Source organism: Pelobates fuscus, chromosome 7 (assembly GCF_036172605.1).
Source record: "Pelobates fuscus isolate aPelFus1 chromosome 7, aPelFus1.pri, whole genome shotgun sequence".
Taxonomy (NCBI): Eukaryota; Metazoa; Chordata; class Amphibia; order Anura; family Pelobatidae; genus Pelobates; species Pelobates fuscus.
Genome location: NC_086323.1, coordinates 15,387,009 through 15,393,008, shown reverse-complemented (window position 1 = coordinate 15,393,008; position 6,000 = coordinate 15,387,009). Strand labels below are relative to the sequence as shown.

The 6,000-nt window shown below is 42.2% G+C and overlaps 10 non-coding genes across 10 annotated transcripts; all 10 read right to left on the bottom strand.

Moving 5' to 3' along the window:
* Nucleotides 1-312: 312 nt before the first annotated feature.
* Nucleotides 313-426, bottom strand: LOC134569563 (U5 spliceosomal RNA). Its single transcript, XR_010084237.1, has one exon. It is a non-coding gene; the product is annotated as a U5 spliceosomal RNA (small nuclear RNA).
* Nucleotides 427-883: 457 nt separating this feature from the next.
* On the bottom strand, nt 884-997 carry LOC134570126 (U5 spliceosomal RNA). The gene has a single exon (XR_010084774.1). It is a non-coding gene; the product is annotated as a U5 spliceosomal RNA (small nuclear RNA).
* A 454-nt stretch (nt 998-1,451) lies between these two features.
* Nucleotides 1,452-1,565, bottom strand: LOC134569662 (U5 spliceosomal RNA). The gene has a single exon (XR_010084332.1). It is a non-coding gene; the product is annotated as a U5 spliceosomal RNA (small nuclear RNA).
* A 454-nt stretch (nt 1,566-2,019) lies between these two features.
* Nucleotides 2,020-2,133, bottom strand: LOC134569427 (U5 spliceosomal RNA). Its single transcript, XR_010084104.1, has one exon. It is a non-coding gene; the product is annotated as a U5 spliceosomal RNA (small nuclear RNA).
* Nucleotides 2,134-2,588: 455 nt separating this feature from the next.
* On the bottom strand, nt 2,589-2,702 carry LOC134570471 (U5 spliceosomal RNA). Its single transcript, XR_010085098.1, has one exon. It is a non-coding gene; the product is annotated as a U5 spliceosomal RNA (small nuclear RNA).
* Nucleotides 2,703-3,158: 456 nt separating this feature from the next.
* Nucleotides 3,159-3,272, bottom strand: LOC134569658 (U5 spliceosomal RNA). Its single transcript, XR_010084328.1, has one exon. It is a non-coding gene; the product is annotated as a U5 spliceosomal RNA (small nuclear RNA).
* A 459-nt stretch (nt 3,273-3,731) lies between these two features.
* On the bottom strand, nt 3,732-3,845 carry LOC134569596 (U5 spliceosomal RNA). The gene has a single exon (XR_010084271.1). It is a non-coding gene; the product is annotated as a U5 spliceosomal RNA (small nuclear RNA).
* A 455-nt stretch (nt 3,846-4,300) lies between these two features.
* LOC134570470 (U5 spliceosomal RNA) lies at nt 4,301-4,414 on the bottom strand. Its single transcript, XR_010085097.1, has one exon. It is a non-coding gene; the product is annotated as a U5 spliceosomal RNA (small nuclear RNA).
* Nucleotides 4,415-4,869: 455 nt separating this feature from the next.
* LOC134569485 (U5 spliceosomal RNA) lies at nt 4,870-4,983 on the bottom strand. Its single transcript, XR_010084161.1, has one exon. It is a non-coding gene; the product is annotated as a U5 spliceosomal RNA (small nuclear RNA).
* A 457-nt stretch (nt 4,984-5,440) lies between these two features.
* On the bottom strand, nt 5,441-5,554 carry LOC134570469 (U5 spliceosomal RNA). The gene has a single exon (XR_010085096.1). It is a non-coding gene; the product is annotated as a U5 spliceosomal RNA (small nuclear RNA).
* Nucleotides 5,555-6,000: the final 446 nt, after the last annotated feature.

The window sequence follows — 6,000 nt, the reverse complement described above, 5'->3', positions numbered from 1 at the left end:
TTTTTTTTTTTTTTAGCTTGTATCATGTTAACAGCAAAGGGAAGAGGAGCACAGCTGCTTGCAGTGCAACATGGGTATTCAAATGAGGCATGCCCACTGCTGACACGCCCCTAAATGCATGCTTGGTCTCTCGGCAGAGCCCCGCAGCTGTCAAGAATGCCAGAGCCTGAGGCATGCTTTGCCCGCAGTCAAAGATGCTGACATCATAAATAGGGAACCAAAACTTTTTCTTTTTTTCGCAACAGCTTGGTGCTTAGAACCTCTTGGATCTCTGTTTAAGACGTTTCTTCTACTTTTGTACAAGTTTAGCACAGCCAGTGTAAACTGGGCCTGAAAAAATTGAGTGAAACTCGTGGTCGTTCCTCTCCACGGAAATCTTTAGTAAAAGGCGAAAGATTTATTCAATCTGAAGAGAAACCAGAGTATAAAATCCATCCATCTGACAGCAGGCAAGGTGCGGAACCTGCCTTTTACACGTATGGTGAGCAACCCTACATTAAGCTGTAACTTGGAAAATCTGCCATAAATATTAATGACCCCACTAAATATGTAAAAAAAGAAAAAAATATCTTTTTTTTTTTTTTTAGCTTGTATCATGTTAACAGCAAAGGGAAGAGGAGCACAGCTGCTTGCAGTGCAACATGGGTATTCAAATGAGGCATGCCCACTGCTGACACGCCCCTAAATGCATGCTTGGTCTCTCGGCAGAGCCCCGCAGCTGTCAAGAATGCCAGAGCCTGAGGCATGCTTTGCCCGCAGTCAAAGATGCTGACATCATAAATAGGGAACCAAAACTTTTTCTTTTTTTCGCAACAGCTTGGTGCTTAGAACCTCTTGGATCTCTGTTTAAGACGTTTCTTCTACTTTTGTACAAGTTTAGCACAGCCAGTGTAAACTGGGCCTGAAAAAATTGAGTGAAACTCATGGTCGTTCCTCTCCACGGAAATCTTTAGTAAAAGGCGAAAGATTTATTCGATCTGAAGAGAAACCAGAGTATAAAGTCCATCCATCTGACAGCAGGCAAGGTGCGGAACCTGCCTTTTACACGTATGGTGAGCAACCCTACATTAAACTGTAACTTGGAGAATCTGCCATAAATATTAATGACCCCACTAAATATGTAAAAAAAGACAAAATATCTGGTGTTTTTTTACGCTTGTATCATATTAACAGCAAAGGGAAGAGGAGCACAGCTGCTTGCAGTGCAACATGGGTATTCAAATGAGGCATGCCCACTGCTGACACACCCCTAAATGCATGCTTGGTCTCTCGGCAGAACCCTGCAGCTGTCAAGAATGCCAGAGCCTGAGGCATGCTTTACCCGCAGTCAAAGATGCTGACATCATAAATAGGGAGCCAAAACTTTTTCTTTTTTTCGCAACAGCTTGGTGCTTAGAACCTCTTGGATCTCTGTTTAAGAAGTTTCTTCTACTTTTGTACAAGTTTAGCACAGCCAGTGTAAACTGGGCCTGAAAAAATTGAGTGAAACTCGTGGTCGTTCCTCTCCACGGAAATCTTTAGTAAAAGGCGAAAGATTTATTTGATCTGAAGAGAAACCAGAGTATAAAGTCCATCCATCTGACAGCAGGCAAGGTGCGGAACCTTCCTTTTACACGTATGGTGAGCAACCCTACATTAAGCTGTAACTTGGAGAATCTGCCATAAATATTAACGACCCCACTAAATATGTAAAAAAAGACAAAATATCTGGTGTTTTTTTAAGCTTGTATCATATTAACAGCAAAGGGAAGAGGAGCACAGCTGCTTGCAGTGCAACATGGGTATTCAAATGAGGCATGCCCACTGCTGACACGCCCCTAAATGCATGCTTGGTCTCTCGGCAGAGCCCTGCAGCTGTCAAGAATGCCAGAGCCTGAGGCATGCTTTGCCCGCAGTCAAAGATGCTGACATCATAAATAGGGATCCAAAACTTTTTCTTTTTTTCGCAACAGCTTGGTGCTTAGAACCTCTTGGATCTCTGTTTAAGAAGTTTCTTCTACTTTTGTACAAGTTTAGCACAGCCAGTGTAAACTGGGCCTGAAAAAATTGAGTGAAACTCATGGTCGTTCCTCTCCACGGAAATCTTTAGTAAAAGGCGAAAGATTTATTCGATCTGAAAAGAAACCAGAGTATAAAGTCCATCCATCTGACAGCAGGCAAGGTGCGGAACCTGCCTTTTACATGTATGGTGAGCAACCCTACATTAAACTGTAACTTGGAGAATCTGCCATAAATATTAATGACCCCACTAAATATGTAAAAAAAGAAAAAATATCTGTTTTTTTTTTTAAGCTTGTATCATATTAACAGCAAAGGGAAGAGGAGCACAGCTGCTTGCAGTGCAACATGGGTATTCAAATGAGGCATGCCCACTGCTGACACGCCCCTAAATGCATGCTTGGTCTCTCGGCAGAGCCCTGCAGCTGTCAAGAATGCCAGAGCCTGAGGCATGCTTTGCCCGCAGTCAAAGATGCTGACATCATAAATAGGGAACCAAAACTTTTTCTTTTTTTCGCAACAGCTTGGTGCTTAGAACCTCTTGGATCTCTGTTTAAGAAGTTTCTTCTACTTTTGTACAAGTTTAGCACAGCCAGTGTAAACTGGGCCTGAAAAAATTGAGTGAAACTCGTGTTCGTTCCTCTCCACGGAAATCTTTAGTAAAAGGCGAAAGATTTATTCGATCTGAAGAGAAACCAGAGTATAAAGTCCATCCATCTGACAGCAGGCAAGGTGTGGAACCTGCCTTTCACACGTATGGTGAGTAACCCTACATTAAGCTTTAACTTGGAGAATCTGCCATAAATATTAATGACCCCACTAAATATGTAAAAAAAGAAAAAATATCTGTTGTTTTTTTTTAAGCTTGTATCATATTAACAGCAAAGGGAAGAGGAGCACAGCTGCTTGCAGTGCAACATGGGTATTCAAATGAGGCATGCCCACTGCTGACACGCCCCTAAATGCATGCTTGGTCTCTCGGCAGAGCCCTGCAGCTGTCAAGAATGCCAGAGCCTGAGGCATGCTTTGCCCGCAGTCAAAGATGCTGACATCATAAATAGGGAACCAAAACTTTTTCTTTTTTTCGCAACAGCTTGGTGCTTAGAACCTCTTGGATCTCTGTTTAAGAAGTTTCTTCTACTTTTGTACAAGTTTAGCACAGCCAGTGTAAACTGGGCCTGAAAAAATTGAGTGAAACTCGTGTTCGTTCCTCTCCACGGAAATCTTTAGTAAAAGGCGAAAGACTTATTCGATCTGAAGAGAAACCAGAGTATAAAGTCCATCCATCTGACAGCAGGCAAGGTGTGGAACCTGCCCTTCACACGTATGGTGAGCAACCCTACATTAAGCTGTAACTTGGAGAATCTGCCATAAATATTAATGACCCCACTAAATATGTAAAAAAAGAAAAAAATATCTTTTTTTTTTTTTTTTTAGCTTGTATCATGTTAACAGCAAAGGGAAGAGGAGCACAGCTGCTTGCAGTGCAACATGGGTATTCAAATGAGGCATGCCCACTGCTGACACGCCCCTAAATGCATGCTTGGTCTCTCGGCAGAGCCCTGCAGCTGTCAAGAATGCCAGAGCCTGAGGCATGCTTTGCCCGCAGTCAAAGATGCTGACATCATAAATAGGGATCCAAAACTTTTTCTTTTTTTCGCAACAGCTTGGTGCTTAGAACCTCTTGGATCTCTGTTTAAGAAGTTTCTTCTACTTTTGTACAAGTTTACCACAGCCAGTGTAAACTGGGCCTGAAAAAATTGAGTGAAACTCATGGTCGTTCCTCTCCACGGAAATCTTTAGTAAAAGGCGAAAGATTTATTCGATCTGAAGAGAAACCAGAGTATAAAATCCATCCATCTGACAGCAGGCAAGGTGCGGAACCTGCCTTTTACACGTATGGTGAGCAACCCTACATTAAGCTGTAACTTGGAGAATCTGCCATAAATATTAATGACCCCACTAAATATGTAAAAAAAGAAAAAATATCTGTTTTTTTTTTTAAGCTTGTATCATATTAACAGCAAAGGGAAGAGGAGCACAGCTGCTTGCAGTGCAACATGGGTATTCAAATGAGGCATGCCCACTGCTGACACGCCCCTAAATGCATGCTTGGTCTCTCGGCAGAGCCCTGCAGCTGTCAAGAATGCCAGAGCCTGAGGCATGCTTTGCCCGCAGTCAAAGATGCTGACATCATAAATAGGGAACCAAAACTTTTTCTTTTTTTCGCAACAGCTTGGTGCTTAGAACCTCTTGGATCTCTGTTTAAGAAGTTTCTTCTACTTTTGTACAAGTTTAGCACAGCCAGTGTAAACTGGGCCTGAAAAAATTGAGTGAAACTCGTGTTCGTTCCTCTCCACGGAAATCTTTAGTAAAAGGCGAAAGATTTATTCGATCTGAAGAGAAACCAGAGTATAAAGTCCATCCATCTGACAGCAGGCAAGGTGTGGAACCTGCCTTTCACACGTATGGTGAGCAACCCTACATTAAGCTTTAACTTGGAGAATCTGCCATAAATATTAATGACCCCACTAAATATGTAAAAAAAGAAAAAATATCTGGTTTTTTTTTTAAGCTTGTATCATATTAACAGCAAAGGGAAGAGGAGCACAGCTGCTTGCAGTGCAACATGGGTATTCAAATGAGGCATGCCCACTGCTGACACGCCCCTAAATGCATGCTTGGTCTCTCGGCAGAGCCCTGCAGCTGTCAAGAATGCCAGAGCCTGAGGCATGCTTTGCCCGCAGTCAAAGATGCTGACATCATAAATAGGGATCCAAAACTTTTTCTTTTTTTCGCAACAGCTTGGTGCTTAGAACCTCTTGGATCTCTGTTTAAGAAGTTTCTTCTACTTTTGTACAAGTTTAACACAGCCAGTGTAAACTGGGCCTGAAAAAATTGAGTGAAACTCATGGTCGTTCCTCTCCACGGAAATCTTTAGTAAAAGGCGAAAGATTTATTCAATCTGAAGAGAAACCAGAGTATAAAATCCATCCATCTGACAGCAGGCAAGGTGCGGAACCTGCCTTTTACACGTATGGTGAGCAACCCTACATTAAGCTGTAACTTGGAGAATCTGCCATAAATATTAATGACCCCACTAAATATGTAAAAAAAGAAAAAAAAATATATATTTTTTTTTTTAGCTTGTATCATGTTAACAGCAAAGGGAAGAGGAGCACAGCTGCTTGCAGTGCAACATGGGTATTCAAATGAGGCATGCCCACTGCTGACACGCCCCTAAATGCATGCTTGGTCTCTCGGCAGAGCCCCGCAGCTGTCAAGAATGCCAGAGCCTGAGGCATGCTTTGCCCGCAGTCAAAGATGCTGACATCATAAATAGGGAACCAAAACTTTTTCTTTTTTTCGCAACAGCTTGGTGCTTAGAACCTCTTGGATCTCTGTTTAAGAAGTTTCTTCTACTTTTGTACAAGTTTAGCACAGCCAGTGTAAACTGGGCCTGAAAAAATTGAGTGAAACTCGTGTTCGTTCCTCTCCACGGAAATCTTTAGTAAAAGGCGAAAGATTTATTCGATCTGAAGAGAAACCAGAGTATAAAGTCCATCCATCTGACAGCAGGCAAGGTGTGGAACCTGCCTTTCACACGTATGGTGAGCAACCCTACATTAAGCTTTAACTTGGAGAATCTGCCATAAATATTAATGACCCCACTAAATATGTAAAAAAAGAAAAAATATCAGTTTTTTTTTTTTAAGCTTGTATCATATTAACAGCAAAGGGAAGAGGAGCACAGCTGCTTGCAGTGCAACATGGGTATTCAAATGAGGCATGCCCACTGCTGACACGCCCCTAAATGCATGCTTGGTCTCTCGGCAGAGCCCTGCAGCTGTCAAGAATGCCAGAGCCTGAGGCATGCTTTGCCCGCAGTCAAAGATGCTGACATCATAAATAGGGATCCAAAACTTTTTCTTTTTTTCGCAACAGCTTGGTGCTTAGAACCTCTTGGATCTCTGTTTAAGAAGTTTCTTCTACTTTTGTACA